Below are 17695 nucleotides of genomic sequence, written 5' to 3'. Positions count from 1 at the left end.
ACAGCCAACACTGAATCAAAACTGAAGTTAAATTATATCTGGTTTAATTTATTTTGTGATTTGGGGGATTTTATTGTAAAGCACAACACACAATAAATCGTTCTTACAAATGCCAGTCAAGTATGACGAGTTTTTAGCGCCCTCACCACCACCTACCATGTTATAAGAGTATGTTAGAAGTACAACACATTAATAACTTAAACATTCATTTCAAATATACTGTGATTGTATATATCAAATAGCATGTAAAGACTTTAATGTTTTTTTTTTTTAAATAAACATTGTTACCAGTCATAATGATCTGCGCTTCATGGACAGGCCATCCACCTTTTGGAGGTTTGTTCGTGTCTCTCCACTCTGCTCTGAAGTTTCGAGTCGTCTCTTCGTCATCATCAGCAATGCTGAATAAATCAAAATTGCGAAAGCAAGCAGTGGGAATCACGCTGTAAGAGTCTTTGTCGACCCCGCTTTCCCACTTCACCAACGCGTGCATCACCGCCATACTACCTTCACCTTCTCGTCCGTTTTTTCTGCGCCTTTTTCCCCCGACAAGTCACGGCACAAAAAACAGTCCCGCTCTGCATTCTGGTACTTGGCGTTCTTAATAACACCAACAGGGTGTAATCGCATAGACCACTCGAGTATAAAGTACTACATATCCCATCTGTTACAGTTTTTTTTCTTCTTCTGAAACTGCAAGCGCACTACATAAAGTTTGGCAAATGAAGAAATTTGGATGATGAGTTTACAATCTTATAAACAGTATTTAAGTAAACCTAGATATGCAATTCCAAAAAGAACAGCATCGAGATGGAGAAACAGGATACAAAAATAATAATACAATGTTTATACTTTTTGTATTTTAATTACAGTATGTAATTATTGCCTTTTGATTTACATTTACAGAAAAAGAACGGCGGCAAACGTGGACTACCCAACAAGAAGCAACAAAGTTACTAAAATATCAGATTCTCAGGTAAGCTTCATGCAGCCATACATGTATAATTATAAAATCAATCCAAAAAATAGACCTTGTTTACCCTACAACTGATTTGAGTGTTAATTCTATTTAAGATATAAAAAAATATTTTGTTTTCTGAACTAATAATCTGTGAACATTCTATTATCTCTATAATTTTAATAAATACATTTATTTTATTATTGGTGGAACATTATATTTTTCAGCTCAGATGATTTCACATACCATCAATTTTTCTGTTAATAAATGTGCAAAAACAAATCAGATGGATAGGCCCCTACATATGAACATTAAGTTAAAGGCCTAGAGTGAGTGTTCTTCACTTCCAGTCATGGCGGGCCACAATCCAGCTCTTTGTAACTCATCAACAACCAAAGACCTGGGAAAAGGGTTAAATGGCTTCAGTTAAGCCAATTAGGTAATTAAGAGCTCAACTGGAAAAAAAACAGCAGGCATAGGGGTACTTTAGGACCACAGTCACTGATATAACCTACAATGTTGTTGTAATGAAAATCAGCAGACAGTGTGCCTCCTCCAGGACTAAGGTTGAGAAGCACTGGTCTTGAAGACCACAATAACAATCGACCTCAAGGGCTAGGGATATTCGAGGTGATGCTAAACCAGTCCTGAATGTTTAAATATAATGTTATTTTCTTGTAGTGTGCCGTTGCTGTTAATGCAACCAGTTATATTGAGCCATCAAATACAGAAGCTGACGAAAGACATCAACATGTAAATTTAGTTGTAAATTTAAAGTGTGTGTGAAAAGTATTTTGTATATGGAGATTAACCCATAGTTTCACAGATAAATTGTGGACCAGTGATATTCAGGATCTTCAAAACAAGTCCTGAATGCTCAAACTTAACACTTCTTTTTTTAGAGTGTCGTTGCTGTCAATCCAGCCAGTGATGTGGAGCCATCAGATACAGAAGCTGATGAAAAACAACATGTAAATTTCCTAAATTAATATGGTGCATCAAAATACTTATTTAGCACTTTCAACTGTTTCTTTGTGATTCCTAAAATTACTTTACAGGCTGGGGCTGGGGGAAGACACTGCGCCTGCCTGGAGAAGCCTGTACAAGCCCCCCTCAATAAGAGAGCTGGCAATCTGCAGTGGAGGGTGTTACACACCATTATTGCTGTCAATTCTTTTATTACTGTTCTTAACCCTGCTGTGTCCGACGCCTGCCCATTCTGTGCTCAGAGAGAGACCGTGTTTCACTGTTTCAGCACTTGCTCTCGGTTGTCACCCATTTTTAGTCTTTTAACTCGTCTTTTTACTGATCTTAACCTGATTTTTAACACAAAGGTTTTTATTTTAGGGGCGCGATACACCAGAAAGACCAAACATGTGGACCAGCTGGTAAACTTCTTGCTGGGCCAGGCTAAAATGGCCGTCTATAAGACTAGGAAGAACAGAGTGTGTGGGGAGGGCAGTGAGGATGCAGTGAGAGTGTTTGCCATGCTGGTCAAGTGCAGAGTCAGACTAGAGTTTAACTATTACAGGCTGATGAATGATTTGGAGAGTTTTGAACAGGTCTGGTGTATTAATGATGCCCTTTGTGAATTGTATGACGGGGAGTTGGTTTTTATTATGTAATTCATTTATAGGGTTTAGTATTTGATGGTTGTTTTGTTGTGTGTATTGGGTTGCTTTCTTTAAAAGTGTACAGATCAGTGGCGGAGTTAATGCTTGTTGGGGGGAGACAAACAAAGGGGAACACTATTTTTTATTTATTTATTTATTTTCTTTTGTATGAATTATTGCGTGTTGCAAACAGGCAATGAAGTCTGATAAAAGTCAAAAAGTCTCTCTCTCTCTCACACACACACACACAGCCAGCAAGACACACAGAGCCAGCCAGCTCAGCGATGACATCACAAACATCTCTCTCAGGTGACTCCTATGACATCACAGAGCACGTACATTCCGTTGCTTGCCGTCTGTCAACCACTCAGTCACTGCCAGCCAGACTGGCTGGCTGACTGGATGGTGGGGCTGCTTGCTGCTGCTGCGTACCTTAGCAAGCTTATTTGCTTGACCGGCCTTCCTCCTCCGCCCACATGCCCACCTATGTCCGATCTGCTGTTCACCTGGATCACAGCTCCGCCCCAACAAGGCAGAGCCTCCCAAGAATGGTACAGACTCACCCACGATCCCCTCCACGGAAAGCTATAGCAAAAGGCAAAAGCATTATACGTAATGAAGAGGAACCCGAGTCCAAGACGCATCCGACCAGCCATACATATTTGTGTGTATTAAAGATCACATTTTATTACATTTAGATTTTCTGTACTTTATTACATCTTTTTGTGATTTTTAAATGTATTGTTTCTTTTCCTTATATATGTATGTATGTATGTATGTATGTGTGTGTGTGTCTGTGTGAAAGTGTATGTGTTTGTGTGTCTCTGTGTGAAAGTGAGTGTGTGTGTGTCTGTCTCTGTGTTTGTGTGTCTGTCTCTGTGTGAAAGTGAGTGTGTGTGCGTGTGTCTGTCTGTGAAAGTGTGTGTGTGTGTGTGGGTGTGACAGTGTGTATGAGTGTCTGTCTGTCATGTAACTCGCACATCTGTGAGGGCACCATTTTTGCAGAAAGAGATGTACACATTTTGGAGCAACATATGCTGCCATCCAGACATCGTCTTTTCCAGGGACATCCCTGCATTTTTCAGCAGGATAACGCCAAACCACATTCTGCCCAGATTACAAGCGCATGGTTGCGTAGGCAGAGAGTGCGGGTGCTAGCATGGCCTGCCTGCAGTCCTGACCTGTCTCCGAATTGAGAATGTGTGGCGCACTATGAAGTGCAAATTAAGACAACGAAGGCCCTGTGCAGTTGCGCAGCTGAGGAAATGCATAATGGATGAATGGGGGGAAATCCCACTTGCTAAACTTAACCAAGTGGTGTCTTCAGTGCCCAAGTGCTTAATAAGTGTTATTAAAAGAAAAGGTGATGTTACATAGTGGTAAACAGTCGACTGTCCCAACTTTCTTGGTTTCTTTTCACTGCTAATGAGATGCTGTAGAGTGAGTTAGTTATATTGCTTTCAGGAGCTCTAATCGTATTGATGAGTTCATGCAGCATTTGTAATTGAATTTCAAAAAGAAATCCTTGCTGTCTGGCCTGTGTGTATGAGATGTACTCTGTCAATCTTTGGCTAACAACTGAAACATTGGTAGAACAGAAATGGCAACATAAAAAAGAAAAGTACATTTTAAAAGAGCACATTAAATAGGATGAATATACAGTTTTTTACAATCACTTTGTCACTAATTTCAGAACCTTGATGTCATTTTTCAAAACTCTAGACACAAAACTCAAAACGGTCATCACTTGTAACACAGGCTGTCCAATGTTCAAAACATTGCATTGTGCATTCATATCTTTAAAGAAACCTAGCACTTGCAGACTTGTTGGTTCAAATAACTCATTTATCATGAAATACCATAGTAACATAGTAACACAGAAGATACCGATAGTTTCACTGTGTAGTTGTTCGTACAATCATTAAATATTGTAGTACAAAATATGTGATACATGTTTCATTATGGTACTACACATAAATACATCACTGTAAAAGGACTAGTAGAGAGAATACTACAGACACAGTGGAATCATTGAACAAAATCTGAAATGTATTGATGCAATACAATCAAATCACACCATAGGTTTCTTTGAAGCCATGCAACAATAATTAGCTACAAAAAAGAACAAAACTACAGTAAAATGTCAACTGCAGTGTTCCTCACCTGGCTTAGTGTAAAACAAAGGATTGATTACTGTACTTCTGAATTTCCATCAGCCCTGTGTTCAGGTTCAGGTTCTCACAACCATTTTTCACAAGAGGCATCTTGAAACTGAACATACCTGAACATACTCAGTCATCAGCTGCTTCACTCTGTCTGCATTTCTTTCAAAAGGCACACTATACTCTGTGCTACACATTGGTATGCAGTATACAGTCATTTGACAATTGAGAGTAGCCTAATGTTTAGTGCATGCTGAAGACTTGCCGCTTCTCAGTACGGACATTTCTGATGATTGAGGCCACAGTTGATCCTGAGTTGATTCTGAGGTTTGATTGAATCATTGTAGCTGCCTCAGTCATGGTCATTCCATGATTTACAACATGCTCTACAACTATTTCTCGGATTTCACTGGACACTATTTGCTGTTGCTGCCGCTGTCTGGTCCGTGGCCTTGTCCTCTACCACGTTCCCCCAACACCTCTCAAATGAGGCCCATGGCTGCCTCTCTGGTGAGGCCTAAGCCCTCCTCTATGACGAGGCCCACGACCACCTCTCAGAAGGGGTGCATGTCCCCTTCCATTCCTTTGACCACCACGTCTTCCTCCTCCCACTGCTTGACCTCTATTGTGACCTGGATGACTTGCCGGCTCCATGTTATCACTGTGTTGCTGGGGTGGATAGCACTCATTTCACTCGATACTCGTACCACAATGTGAAATCAATCATCAATAACCAGTTGGCAGTATTGGAAAAGCAATTACAAGGGCCTGCATACATACAGTAATGTCAAATCTGATGTGGAAGAACAATCATCTTCAACCAGGTTGGAGCGTTAGTTGCAATGCCTTTAATACACGCAGCGTGGAGAGGAACAGTGACTCAAGTAGATCCCAAAGTCGCTCTGCCTTCATTTTAACAGTCAGAGCTTTTATACACAAAAATCAAAGAGCTGGTTATAATCAGAAAGTCATTACTATGTTATCTTAAAAGTTAGCTAAGCAGAATTTATATAATTATAGGACAGAGTTCATAGATCAACACATGGATTAGGGAGCAGGCACTTCAATCATACTGTTTGACATTGTCTCCAAGATTCTCATCGTAAATAACAAACAGAAATCAAACTACCTTCTGGCCTGACCTTCTAGCTTGACCTTATCTTTCTTAAGTATACAAGAGAGAAAAACAGGTATTAGAGAAAAAATTTCTAACTTTCCTTCCACACTGCAAACATGGTGTGGAAAAGTGCTACATGATGATGAATGATGATGAAATATTACATCCATAGATAATGTAGTCCAACTGGTTCATGCTCCTCGTTTATTGATGTCAATGGATCTCATTATCCTGAAACTTTCATGATCGAAACATGGAATATTGTTTGTCAGTTTCCATAAAATTATGCATTAAGAGTAATGCAACAGTCACTTATCATTTTGAGCAGCTGTATCAATTGATAGTTAGATCTTTGTAATGAAATGAATAGACAGTGATCTCAGATGTAATGTGTGAATTGCATTTTGAAATGGTAATACTTTGATGTTAAGTTGTGTCATTTTAGTTCAATGAACAAATGATCTGAGGTTGATGTGTATTGTATCCAAGCAATTGTAAAAAAGTGTTAGAGTTTTGAAAAATGTGCATTTTGATCATCGGGTGTGAGTTTAGTGTCTAGAGTTTTGAAAAATGACATCAAGGTTCTGAAATGAGTACCAAAGTGATTGTAAAAAAGTGTAATATCAGGGGACAGTGGCTATTAGTGATCTGGCCTTCCGTGGCCTCTGTATTAATGTAACAGGTCACATTGTATGTGTACACTGATACTTGATAGTATAATATAGTACAAGTAAAAAACATACATAGGTATCATAGAAGTATTTTGCAGAAATGATTATGGATAGTTATCAAAATGGAGAGGAAATGCTAAATCCAGTCTCCCCAGGCTGAGCTTCTATTGCTACACCTGCTAAGTGGCTGCTGGCCCCACTATATGGATAGAGCCACACCAAGTACAAGAGTCTCCCCATTGCTATTTATATCTCCCTATCCAGTCTTCTTTAAGTGTCAGGGTGGGGTGCCTATTCCCCTGCATGCTTTGAAACCTATAGCACCTGGGACGCACACTTGGGATCCGGTTCCTCTGCCCCTCACATACACATGAGGAATCCCAGGTGCTCAACACGTCATACTGTCTCTTTCATCTCATGTGTAAACTATGGACAAATACATGACTAAACGTGTTTAGTTGCTTTTCCCAGAATGCTTTGCGCCACGATATGCAAATAACGGGGACTATGATTGGCTCCCTGACATTACCCACACTGCGACTGATGCTACCCATTTCACTACCCAACAAAGACCCATAATATGCGTGTGTCTGTCTGTCTGTCTGTCAAAGTATGTGTGTGTGTGTCTGTGTGTGTCTGTGTCTGTCTATCTGTGTGTGAAAGTGTGTGTGTGTCTGTCTGTCTGTCTGTCATGTAACTTGCACATCTGTGAGGGCACCACTAATGCAGAAAGAGATGTACACATATTGTTTATTTTCCATATATATGTATGTATGTATGTATGTATGCATGTCCAATTGCTTTGACAATACAAATGAATTGAATTGAGAGGGAGAGAGAGAGTAAGAGAGAGAGAGAGAGACAGACAGACAGACAGACAGAGAGACACACACACACACACACACACACACACAGAGAGCCAGCCAGCCAGCTCAGCGATGACATGACGAGCCTCTCTCAGCTTACTGCTATGACATCACAGAGCACGTACATTCCGTTTAACAAATCGTTAAACAAAAAAGGTTATAAACACATTGACTACAATACCGGTTAGTAAGACGAAGGTGAGTCTCTCGTTAGTATTATTAGTCAGACATTAAATAACTACGCAGGTTAGTATTTATGTCAGGTAACTTCTCGTTATATATATATCAGTCTCATTTACGTTTAGGTGCCGAGAAAGATCCTATTTGTTACCACAATTTCCCTTAACTGATTATTATTCAATGATTAAGGATAGGCAGGGCCACCAATAATCTAATGTCTATTAACTTGTGTCAATTTCAGACTAAACAGTTAAACAGGAATGAGAAGATATTTCTCGGCGTTGACAGATTTTATTTCTAAAATTATCAACAAAACAGTTTAATGCAACTCACATTTATATTTAAGAAAACTAAATGATATTACACATTCTAGAGTTATGAATCACAGATTAACATTTCTAATTGATTTCTCAAATGTCATGAATCACAAACTCCAAACTGTTAAACTTATGTGAACTTCGTCGCAGAGAGGCCTCTCTGGCTTCGGGCTCAGATAACAGCACACGGCACGAGGTCCGTGTGGTTTGGAACAAAGGCAGTCCGGTTCGGCTTTGTCCAAGAACTTCCACTCAGTCGATGCACCTGGAAGTTGGGGTTTCGCGAATGTAGAGTCTTTTCCAAACAGATTTTCCATTGGTTTGAAGGCTCCAAGGTTGTGCACAAAATCTTCTTTGTAAGCATGGTTCCACCGTAGTTACTTGAAGACGAAGTCTTTGAGGAAAGCAGGGCCCTGTTTGTTCCAAGGGTCAAGTTTCTTAAGACTCAAATAGCTATTTAAGTGACTGACACTTTCGTATTCAGTCGACTTAGTCAATTGTCCAGCTGTAAAACTCCACTGATCAGGTGGGTCTGTGAAGTTATTTATTTAATAAAGTCCTTTAAAATAATTCTTCGCTCAATCTCCTTCTCCCAGTTTAACTCTTCTGTTGCCGGCAAAGACTTGGTTGGTTTCTGATTCCGGTTCTGGCAACAGAGCTACAGGTTGAGCTGTGGCAGCGAGTTTCTGGTTCAGGTGAGAGAGAGAGAGAGAGAGAGAAAGACTGTCCGCTGTTCCTTATAGTCTGTCAGATCAGTAGGTGATTGGTCCCTGAGTTCTTGAGATTGGATTTCGGTTTCAGCCCCCAGTGTCCTATTGGAGGGAGGCTTTATTTATGACTGATGTCAATCCATGCCATCTTTTGGAAATGCCGGTTGGCCTGGGTTCGTAGCTCTATGTCGGGATTTCGGCTCTCATCCACTTCAAAGAGTTTTTATCACCTACAGGCCCCTTTCTCCAGACATCTCATAGCAGAATTCCAAACTATTTGGCCTCTTCTCGGTGCCATCCTCCCCAAAACTGTCACTTTGATGCAAACCAGTTCCAAGCTGATGAGCTAAGGAAATCTGATAACTTTGGGGGGGGAGAGGTCTTCTTTAGATCAGTCCTTCAGCTCAGAGCCCAAATGCTCTTATCCAAATACACCCAACATAACGCTACATATGTATGTATGTATGTATATATGTGTAGAAGGAAAATTAGAAATTATTTTCTTACACCTGTTTTTCTCTCTTGTATACTTAAGAAAGATACGGTCAAGCTAGAAGGTCAGCCCAGAAGATAGTTTGATTTCTGTTTGTTATTTACGATGAGAACCTTGGAGACATTGTCAAACGGTATGACCTACGTGCCTGTTCCCTAAAACCATGTGTTGACCTATGAACTCTGTTCTATAATGATATATGTTCTGCTTAGTTAGCCTTTAAGATAACATAGTAATGACTTTCTAGCATGTATGGATGTATGTATGTATGTATATATATATATATATATATATATATATATATATATATATATGTATGTATGTATGTCCAATTGCTTTGACAATACAAATGAATTGAATTGAGAGGAAGAGAGAGAGAGAGAGAGAGAGAGAGAAAGAGAGAGAGAGAGACAGACAGACAGACAGACAGCTCAGCGATGACATCACGAGCCTCTGTCAACCACTCAGTCACTGCTAGCCAGACTGTCCCTAAGACAAAGTGTACAATACTTCAATTATATCTCCTCCAGACAGAAAGAGAGTATTAAGATCTACGATGATGTTACCCAGGAGACGTATAAAGCTTGCAGCACCTGGTATTTCCAGGAGGTCTCCCATCCAAGTACTGACCAGGCCCTGCCCTGTTTAGCTTCCGAGATCTGATGAGATCGGTCGCGTTCAGGACGGCGTGGCTGCAAGCTGAGAGGCCTGGCAGCATGATGTCTCTTAAAGGCGGGAGGGTTTTGACGGACCTTCCAGCAAAAAAAAAAAGAAAAGAGAAAAATGGAGGGAAAAATATCAGTGCAGCAAAGGGTGTTGAAAGTTGCCGGGTACGTGTACATTTCTTCAATTGTATCTTCTCCTGACAGAAAGAGAGTATTAAGAGCTACGATGAAGTTACCCAGGAGACGTAAAAAGCTTGCAGTACCTAGTTTTTCCAGGAGGTCACCAATCCAAATACTGACCAGGTCCTGCCACGTTTTGCTTCCTAGATCTGACAAGATCGGGCGCGTTCAGGACAGTGTGGCCGCAAGCCAAAAAGCCTGGCTGCATGATGTCTCTTAAAGGCTGGCGGGTATTGACGGAACTTCCAGCAAAAAAAAGAAAAATGGAGGGAAAAATACCAGTGCAGCAAATGGTGTTGAAAGTAGCCGGGTACGTGTACAAATCCTCAATTATAACACCTCCAGACAGAAAGAGAGTATTAAGAGCTACAATGAAGTTACTCAGGAGACTAAAAAGCTTGCAGCACCAGGTATTTCCAGGAGGTCTCCCATCCAAGTACTGACCAGGCCCTGCCCCGTTTAGCTTCCGAGATCTGACAAGATCGGGCACGTTCAGGTCAGTGTGGCCGCAAGCCTAGAGAGCTGGCTGCATGATGTCTCTTAAAGGCTGGAGGGTATTGACGGAACTTCCGGCAAAAAAACAAAGAAAAAAGAAAAATGGAGGGAAAAATATCAGTGCAGCAAAGGGTGTTCAAAGTAGCCGGGTACGTGTACAATTCTTCAATTATATCTCCTCCAGCCTGAAAGAGAGTGTTACGAGCTACGATGAAGTTACCCAGGAGACGTATAAAGCTTGCAGCACCTGGTATTTCCAGGAGGTCACCCATCCAAGTACTGACCAGGACCTGCCCCGTTCAGCTTACGCGATCTGACGAGATCGAGCGCGTTCAGGACGGTGTGGACACAAGCCGAGAGGCCCGGCTGCATGATGTCTCTTAATGGTTGGCGGGTATTGACGGAACTTCCAGCAAAAAAAAAAAAAAAGAAAAACGGAGGGAAAAATATCAGTGCAGCAAAGGATGTTGAAAGTAGCCAGGTACGTGTACAATACTTCAATTATATCTCCTCCAGACAGAAAGAGAGTATTAAGAGCTACGATGAAGTTACCCAGGAGACGTAAAAAGCTTGCAGAACCAGGTATTTCCAGGAGGTCCCACATTCAAGTAATGACCAGGCCCTGCCCCGTTTAGCTTCCGAGATCTGACGAGATGGGGCGCGTTCAGGACGGTGTGGCCGCAAGCCAAGAGGCCTGGCTGTATGATGTCTCTTAAAGGCTGGAGGGTATTGATGGAACTTCCAGCAAAAAAAAAAAAAAAAGAAAAACGGAGGGAAAAATATCAGTGCAGCAAAGGGTGTTGAAAGTAGCCGGGTACATGTACAATTCTTCAATTATATCTCCTCCAGACAGAAAGAGAGTATAAAGAGCTACGTTGAAGTTACCCAGGAGACGTAAAAGCTTGCAGCACCAGGTATTTCTAGGAGGTCTCACATTCAAGTACTGACCAGGTCCTGCCCCGTTTACCTTCCGAGATCTGATGAGTTCGGGCGCGTTCAGGTCTGTGAGTCCGCAAGCCGAGATGCCTGGTTGCATGATGTCTCTTAAAGGCTGGCGGATATTGACGGAACTTCCAGAAAAAATAAAAAATAAAAAGATAAATGGCGGGAAAAATATCAGTGCAGCAAAGGGTGTTGAAAGTAGCCGGGTACGTGTACAATTCTTCAATTATATCTCCTCCAGACAGAAATAGAGTATTAAGAGCTACGATGAAGTTACCCAGGAGACGAAAAAGCTTGCAGCACCTGGTATTTCCAGGAGGTCACCCATCCAAGTACTGACGAGGCCCTGCACCGTTTAGCTTCCGAGATCTGATGAGATCGACCGCATTCAGGACGGTGTGGCCGCAAGCCAAGCAGCCTGGCTGCATGATGTCTCTTAAAGGCTGGCGGGTATTGACGGAATTTCCAGCATAAAAAAAAAAAAAAAAAAAAGAGAAATGGAGGGAGAAATACCAGTGCAGCAATGGGTGTTGAAAGCAGCCGGGTACGTGTACAATTCTTCAATTATATCTCCTGCAGTCAGAAAGAGAGTATTAAGAGCTACGATGAAGTTACCCAGGAGACGTAAAAAGCTTGCAGCACCTGGTATTTCTAGGAGGTCAGCCATCCAAGTACTGACCAGGCCCTGCCCCGTTTAGCTTCCGAGATCTTACGAGATCGGGCGCATTCAGGACGGTGTGGCCACAAGCCGAGAGGCCTGGCTGCATGATGTCTCTTAAAGGTTGGCGGGTATTGACGGAACTTCCAGCAAAAAAAAAAAAAAAAGAAAAATGGATGGAAAAATATCAGTGCAGCAAAGCGTGTTGACAGTAGCTGGCTACGTGTACAATACTTCAATTATGTCTCCTCCAGACAGATAGAGAGTATTAAGAGCTACGATAAAGTTACCCAGGAGACGTAAAAGCTTGCAGCACCAGGTATTTCCAGGAGGTCTCACATTCAAGTACTGACCAGGTCCTGCCCCGTTTAGCTTCCGAGATCTGACGAGATCGGGCGCGTTCAGGATGGTGTGGCCGTAAGCCGAGAGGCCTGGCTGCATGATGTGTCTTAATGGTTGGCAGGTATTGACGGAACTGTCAGCAAAAAAAAAAGAAGAGAAATGGAGGGAGAAATACCAGTGCAGCAAAGGGTGTTGAAAGTAGCCGGGTACGTGTACAATACTTGAATTATGTCTCCTCCAGACAGAAAGAGAGTATTAAGAGCTACGATGAAGTTACCCAGGAGACGTAAAAAGCTTGCAGCACCTGGTATTTCTAGGAGGTCAGCCATACAAGTACTGACCAGGCCCTGCCCCGTTTAGCTTCCGAGATCTTACGAGATCGGGCGCATTCAGGACGGTGTGGCCACAAGCCGAGAGGCCTGGCTGCATGATGTCTCTTAAAGGTTGGCGGATATTGACGGAACTTCCAGCAAAAAAAAAAAAGAAAAATGGAGGGAAAAATATCAGTGCAGCAAAGGCTGTTGAAAGTAGCCGTGTACGTGTACAATACTTCAATTATATCTCCTCCAGACAGAAAGAGAGTACTAAGAGCTACGATGAAGTTACCCAGGAGACAAAAAAGCTTGCAGCACCAGGTATTTCCAGGAGGTCACCCATCCAAGTACTGACCAGACCCTGCCCCTTTTACCTTCCGAGATCTGACGAGATCGGGCGCGTTCAGGACGGTGTGGCCGCAAGCCAAGAGGCCTGGCTGCATGATGTCTCTTAAAGGCTGGCGGGTATTGACGGAACTTCCAGCAAAAAATAAAAAATAAATAAATAGAAAAATGGAGGGAAAAATATCAGTGCAGGACAGGGTGTTGAAAGTAGCCGGGTACATGTACAATTCTTCAATTATATCTCCTCCAGACTGAATGAGAGTATTAAGAGCTACGCTGAAGTTACCCAGGAGACGTAAAAGCTTGCAGCACCAGGTATTTCCAGGAGGTCTCACATTCAAGTACTGACCAGTTCCTGCCCCGTTTAGCTTCCGAGATCTGACGAGATCGGGCGCGTTCAGGACTTTGTGTCCGCAAGCCGAGAGGCCTGGCTGCATGATGTCTCTTAAAGGTTGGCGGGTATTGACGGAACTTCCAGCAAAAAAAAAAAAAAGAAAAATGGATGGAAAAATATCAGTGCAGCAAAGGGTGTTGAAAGTAGCCGGGTACATGTACAATTCTTCAATTATATCTCCTGCAGACTGAAAGAGAGTATTAAGAGCTACGATGAAGTTACCCAGGAGACGTAAAAGCTTGCAGCACCAGGTATTTCCAGGAAGTCTCACATTCATGTACTGACCAGGTCCTGCCCCGTTTAGCTTCCGAGATCTGACGAGATCGGGCGCGTTCAAGATGGTGTGGCCGCAAGCCGAGATGCCTGGCTGCATGATGTCTCTTAAAGGCTGGCGGGTATTGACGGAATTTCCAGCAAAAAAAAAAATAAAAAAATAGAAAAATGGAGGGAAAAATATCAGTGCAGGAAAGGGTGGTGAAAGTAGCCGGGTACGTGTACAATTCTTCAATTATATCTCCTGGAGACAGAAAGAGAGTATTAAGAGCTACGATGAAGTTACCCAGGAGACGTAAAAAGCTTGCAGCACCTGGTATTTCCAGGAGGTCTCCCATCCAAGTACTGATCAGGCCCTGCCCCGTTTAGATTCCGAGATCTAACGAGATCAGTCGCGTTCAGGACAATGTGGCCGCAAGCCAAAAGGCCTGGCTGCATGATGTCTCTTAAAGGCTGGCGGGTATTGACGGAACTTCCAGCAAAAAAAAAAAAAAAAAAAAATGGAAAATGGAGGGAAAAATATCAGTGCAGCAAAGGCTGTTGAAAGTAGCCGGGTACGTGTACAATACTTCAATTATATCTCCTCCAGACAGATAGTGAGTATTAAGAGCTACGATGAAGTTTCCCAGGAGACGTAAAAGCTTGCAGCACCAGGTATTTCCTGGAGGTCTCCCATCCAAGTACTGACCAGGCCCTGCCCCGTTTAGCTTCCGAGATCTGACGAGATCGGGCGTGTTCAGGACGGTGTGGCCGCAAGCCAAGAGGCCTGGCTGCATGATGTCTCTTAAATGCTTGCGGGTATTGACGGAACTTCCAGCAAAAAATAAAAAATAAATAAATAGAAAAATGGAGGGAAAAATATCAGTGCAGGACAGGGTGTTGAAAGTAGCCGGGTACATGTACAATTCTTCAATTATATCTCCTCCAGACTGAATGAGAGTATTAAGAGCTACGCTGAAGTTACCCAGGAGACGTAAAAGCTTGCAGCACCAGGTATTTCCAGGAGGTCTCACATTCAAGTACTGACCAGGTCCTGCCCCGTTTAGCTTCCGAGATCTGACGAGATCGGGCACGTTCAGGACTTTGTGTCCGCAAGCCGAGAGGCCTGGCTGCATGATGTCTCTTAAAGGTTGGCGGGTATTGACGGAACTTCCAGCAAAAAAAAAAAAAAGAAAAATGGATGGAAAAATATCAGTGCAGCAAAGGGTGTTGAAAGTAGCCGGGTACATGTACAATTCTTCAATTATATCTCCTCCAGACAGATAGAGAGTATTAAGAGCTACGATAAAGTTACCCAGGAGACGTAAAAGCTTGCAGCACCTGGTATTTCTAGGAGGTCTCCCATCAAAGTACTGACCAGGCCCTTCCCCGTTTAGCTTCCGAGATGAGACGAGATCGGGCGCATTCAGGACAGTGTGGCCACAAGCCGAGAGGCCTGGCTGCATGATGTCTCTTAAAGGCTGGAGGGTATTGACGGAACTTCCAGCAAAAAAAAAAAAAAAAAAAAAGAAAAATGGATGGAATAATATCAGTGCAGCAAAGGGTGTTGACAGTAGCTGGGTACGTGTACAATACTTCAATTATATCTCCTCCAGACAGAAAGAGAGTATTAAGAGCTACGATGAAGTTACCCAGGAGACGAAAAAGCTAGCAGCACCTGGTATTTCCTGGAGGTCTCCCATCCAAGTACTGACCAGGCCCTGCCCCGTTTAGCTTCCGAGATCTGACGAAATCGGGCGTGTTCAGGACGGTGTGGCCGCAAGCCAAGAGGCCTGGCTGCATGATGTCTCTTAAAGGCTGGCGGGTATTGACGGAACTTCCAGCAAAAAATAAAAAATAAATAAATAGAAAAATGGAGGGAAAAATATCAGTGCAGGACAGGGTGTTGAAAGTAGCCGGGTACATGTACAATTCTTCAATTATATCTCCTCCAGACTGAATGAGAGTATTAAGAGCTACGCTGAAGTTACCCAGGAGACGTAAAAGCTTGCAGCACCAGGTATTTCCAGGAGGTCTCACATTCAAGTACTGACCAGGTCCTGCCCCGTTTAGCTTCCGAGATCTGACGAGATCGGGCGCGTTCAGGACGGTGTGGCCGCAAGCCGAGATGTCTGGCTGCATGATGTCTCTTAAAGGCTGGCGGTTATTGACGGAATTTCCAGAAAAAAAAAAAAAAAAAAAAATAGAAAAATGGAGGGAAAAATATCAGTGCAGGAAAGGGTGTTGAAAGTAGCCGGGTACGTGTACAATTCTTCAATTATGTCTTCTCCAGACAGAAAGAGAGTATTAAGAGCTACGATGAAGTTCCCCAGGAGACGTAAAAAGCTGGCAGCACCTGGTATTTCCAGGAGATCTCCCATCGAAGTACTGACCAGGCCCTGCCCCGTTTAGTTTCCGAGATCTGACGAGATCGGGCGCGTTCAGGACTTTGTGTCCGCAAGCCGAGAGGCCTGGCTGCATGATGTCTCTTAAAGGCTGGAGGGTATTGACGGAACTTCCAGCAAAAAAAAAAAAAAAAAAAAAAAAAATGGAGGGAAAAATATCAGTGCAGCAAAGGGTGTTGAAAGTAGCCGGGTACGTGTACAATACTTCAATTATATCTCCTCCAGACAGAAAGAGAGTATTAAGAGCTACGATGAACTCACCTAAAGGATTATTAGGAACACCATACTAATACTGTGTTTGACCCCCTTTCGCCTTCAGAACTGCTTTAATTCTACGTGGCATTGCTTCAACAAGGTGCTGAAAGCATTCTTTAGAAATGTTGGCCCATATTGATAGGATAGCATCTTGCAGTTGATGGAGATTTGTGGGATGCACATCCAGGGCACGAAGCTCCCGTTCCACCACATCCCAAAGATGCTCTATTGGGTTGAGATCTGGTGACTGTGGGGGCCAGTTTAGTACAGTGAACTCATTGTCATGTTCAAGAAACCAATTTGAAATTATTCGACCTTTGTGACATGGTGCATTATCCTGCTGGAAGTAGCCATCAGAGGATGGGTACATGGTGGTCAAAAAGGGATGGACATGGTCAGAAACAATGCTCAGGTAGGCCGTAGCATTTAAACGATGCCCAATTGGCACTAAGGGGCCTAAAGTGTGCCAAGAAGACATCCCCCACACCATTACACCACCACCACCAGCCTGCACAGTGGTAACAAGACATGATGGATCCATGTTCTCATTCTGTTTACGCCAAATTCTGACTCTACCATCTGAATGTCTCACCTCTTTTTCCTATTTGTAGTGGAGATGAGTGGTACCCGGTGGGGTCTTCTGCTGTTGTAGCCCATCCGCCTCAAGGTTGTACGTGTTGTGGCTTCACAAATGCTTTGCTGCATACCTCGTTTGTAACGAGTGGTTATTTCAGTCAAAGTTGCTCTTCTATCAGCTTGAATCAGTCGGCCCATTCTCCTCTGACCTCTAGCATCAACAAGGCATTTTCGCCCACAGGACTGCCGCATACTGGATGTTTTTCCCTTTTCACACCATTCTTTGTAAACCCTAGAAATGGTTGTGCGTGAAAATCCCAGTAACTGAGCAGATTGTGAAATACTCAGACCGGCCCGTCTGGCACCAACAACCATGCCACGCTCAAAATTGCTTAAATCACCTTTCATTCCCATTCAGACATTCAGTTTGGAGTTCAGGAGATTGTCTTGACCAGGACCACACCCCTAAATGCATTGAAGCAACTGCCATGAGATTGGTTGATTAGATAATTGCATTAATGAGAAATTGAACAGGTGTTCCTAATAATCCTTTAGGTGAGTGTATATGTATGTATGTGTATGTATGTCCAATTGCTTTGACAATACAAATGAAATGAATTGAGAGAGAGAGAGAGAGAGAGAGAGAGAGACAGACAGACTGACAAACACAAACAGACACACACACACACACACACACACACACAGACACACACACAGCCAGCCAGCCAGCCAGCCAGCCAGCTCAGCGATGACATCACAAGCCTCTCTCAGCTGACTGCTATGAC

The 17695-nt window shown here is 42.9% G+C and overlaps 3 non-coding genes and 17 pseudogenes across 3 annotated transcripts; all 20 read right to left on the bottom strand.

The window, feature by feature from the left end:
• Positions 1-3091: 3091 nt before the first annotated feature.
• On the bottom strand, positions 3092-3206 carry LOC136728244 (U5 spliceosomal RNA). Its single transcript, XR_010808608.1, has one exon. It is a non-coding gene; the product is annotated as a U5 spliceosomal RNA (small nuclear RNA).
• A 6462-nt stretch (positions 3207-9668) lies between these two features.
• LOC136728268 (5S ribosomal RNA) lies at positions 9669-9787 on the bottom strand. Its single transcript, XR_010808629.1, has one exon. It is a non-coding gene; the product is annotated as a 5S ribosomal RNA (ribosomal RNA).
• A 216-nt stretch (positions 9788-10003) lies between these two features.
• On the bottom strand, positions 10004-10122 carry LOC136728191 (uncharacterized; annotated as a pseudogene).
• Positions 10123-10327: 205 nt separating this feature from the next.
• LOC136728512 (uncharacterized) lies at positions 10328-10446 on the bottom strand (annotated as a pseudogene).
• Positions 10447-10662: 216 nt separating this feature from the next.
• LOC136727994 (uncharacterized) lies at positions 10663-10781 on the bottom strand (annotated as a pseudogene).
• Positions 10782-10994: 213 nt separating this feature from the next.
• On the bottom strand, positions 10995-11113 carry LOC136728044 (uncharacterized; annotated as a pseudogene).
• A 547-nt stretch (positions 11114-11660) lies between these two features.
• Positions 11661-11779, bottom strand: LOC136728680 (uncharacterized; annotated as a pseudogene).
• Positions 11780-11999: 220 nt separating this feature from the next.
• Positions 12000-12118, bottom strand: LOC136728405 (uncharacterized; annotated as a pseudogene).
• A 213-nt stretch (positions 12119-12331) lies between these two features.
• On the bottom strand, positions 12332-12450 carry LOC136728668 (uncharacterized; annotated as a pseudogene).
• A 211-nt stretch (positions 12451-12661) lies between these two features.
• LOC136728535 (uncharacterized) lies at positions 12662-12780 on the bottom strand (annotated as a pseudogene).
• A 209-nt stretch (positions 12781-12989) lies between these two features.
• Positions 12990-13108, bottom strand: LOC136728440 (uncharacterized; annotated as a pseudogene).
• Positions 13109-13328: 220 nt separating this feature from the next.
• Positions 13329-13447, bottom strand: LOC136728207 (uncharacterized; annotated as a pseudogene).
• Positions 13448-13658: 211 nt separating this feature from the next.
• On the bottom strand, positions 13659-13777 carry LOC136727806 (uncharacterized; annotated as a pseudogene).
• Positions 13778-13996: 219 nt separating this feature from the next.
• On the bottom strand, positions 13997-14115 carry LOC136727852 (uncharacterized; annotated as a pseudogene).
• A 219-nt stretch (positions 14116-14334) lies between these two features.
• On the bottom strand, positions 14335-14453 carry LOC136727930 (5S ribosomal RNA). Its single transcript, XR_010808553.1, has one exon. It is a non-coding gene; the product is annotated as a 5S ribosomal RNA (ribosomal RNA).
• Positions 14454-14673: 220 nt separating this feature from the next.
• LOC136728122 (uncharacterized) lies at positions 14674-14792 on the bottom strand (annotated as a pseudogene).
• Positions 14793-15003: 211 nt separating this feature from the next.
• LOC136728737 (uncharacterized) lies at positions 15004-15122 on the bottom strand (annotated as a pseudogene).
• Positions 15123-15340: 218 nt separating this feature from the next.
• On the bottom strand, positions 15341-15459 carry LOC136728416 (uncharacterized; annotated as a pseudogene).
• A 220-nt stretch (positions 15460-15679) lies between these two features.
• LOC136728485 (uncharacterized) lies at positions 15680-15798 on the bottom strand (annotated as a pseudogene).
• A 220-nt stretch (positions 15799-16018) lies between these two features.
• Positions 16019-16137, bottom strand: LOC136728118 (uncharacterized; annotated as a pseudogene).
• Positions 16138-17695: the final 1558 nt, after the last annotated feature.

The sequence above is a fragment of the Amia ocellicauda genome, unplaced genomic scaffold (genome assembly GCF_036373705.1).
Source record: "Amia ocellicauda isolate fAmiCal2 unplaced genomic scaffold, fAmiCal2.hap1 HAP1_SCAFFOLD_29, whole genome shotgun sequence".
NCBI lineage: Eukaryota > Metazoa > Chordata > Actinopteri > Amiiformes > Amiidae > Amia > Amia ocellicauda.
This window is presented reverse-complemented; position numbering and strand designations above follow the sequence as displayed.